Source organism: Frankliniella occidentalis, unplaced genomic scaffold (genome assembly GCF_000697945.3).
Source record: "Frankliniella occidentalis isolate FOCC.00 unplaced genomic scaffold, Focc_3.1 Scaffold52, whole genome shotgun sequence".
NCBI lineage: Eukaryota > Metazoa > Arthropoda > Insecta > Thysanoptera > Thripidae > Frankliniella > Frankliniella occidentalis.
The window spans coordinates 274,497-275,661 of NW_026267182.1; the positions used below are offsets into that span (position 1 = coordinate 274,497).

The 1,165-nt window shown below is 49.0% G+C and overlaps 1 protein-coding gene across 1 annotated transcript in view; it reads left to right on the forward strand.

Annotated features, from left to right (window-relative positions):
• The window catches only part of LOC113205262 (cholecystokinin receptor-like), a 198,744-nt gene that overhangs the window by 114,514 nt on the left and 83,065 nt on the right, over window positions 1-1,165 (forward strand). The window lies entirely within an intron of this gene.

Genomic DNA, 1,165 nt, shown 5'->3' on the forward strand with positions numbered 1-1,165 from the left:
GGGGGGGGGGGCAGACCAAAACTTTTGCAGAAAAGTGACATTCTCAGTAGGACACGTTTCCCTTTTGCGGAATTTACTGACATTGTATAGATGGGGCTCATTTTTCATACCCACCATGTTGCAAGGTGTTGTCTATGGGTCGTTTCACGTTGGCACTTTTATTGGCTTTTAGGCTGAATCAAGTTGGGTTTAATTTATCTAATAGGCTTAAAGAATACCTGGGATCGTCGTTCTGTGGTATTTATTTCTCATGACATATGTTGCAGGTGCTGTCCGGCGAAGATTTGAGGATACTACAGTATACGATGTAATAGAACCAACCGGCAATTGGCTGAGGGATGCGCCAGGCAAGTAAAAGAAGAGAAGGAGAAGTGCAAGCAGGGATTCCCTGTTGCCGCAGTACGAGGAATCTCCCGATTGATGAGGACTCCAAGGTACGAGCATAACTTGTAAACTGTAGGCCAAATTAAGTGGGATATAGCTCATTGCATCTCTTATTTTTTTCCTGGTGTAATCTTCGGTCTATCATGTCACATTCTAGCAAGTTGCGAGACAGAGGCAATCAGATGTTCTCGATGTAATCCCCCCCCCCCCTCGGTGAACAGAAAAAGCCAAAACAAAGTCATTAGTCAAAATGATGTCGTTTTGTGGTCATTTTGCCATCTTTTGACGACTACATGCTTGAACGATGTGGACGCGGGAGTCGGGTTCACAGGGGCGATTGAGAATGAGGGAGGGGAATCTGGCTGTCAGTAGTCAGCTGCCGGGAAGCTGGACTTGAGCCCAGCCCTATCAGAGCTCACATCAGTAACCGTCCGACCAGTATCCGATATGAGTCCACCATGAGTCTAGTGTGACGATTGGGACTAGTGTTGCTCGGTACGCGAGGAACACTAGGATCCAGTGCTTCACTTCACTTTGCAAGTACGGGCTCATATCGGACACTGGTCGAGTGTACAGTCGTCCAGGCTCAGATAGGGTGGGACTCAAGTCCAGCATCTCCAGCTGCCAGTTCGCCCGAGAGACCTTAGCTGCGGACAGCCGTGACAGCCTCTCCCTAGTCTTCTCGCTAGGGTAGGGCAAGGGCCCACTAGCAGACCGTGGTAGATTTGTTGTAATTCGTGCAACTCTGAACGAAGACGACCACATAATCCCCTCCCCCCCC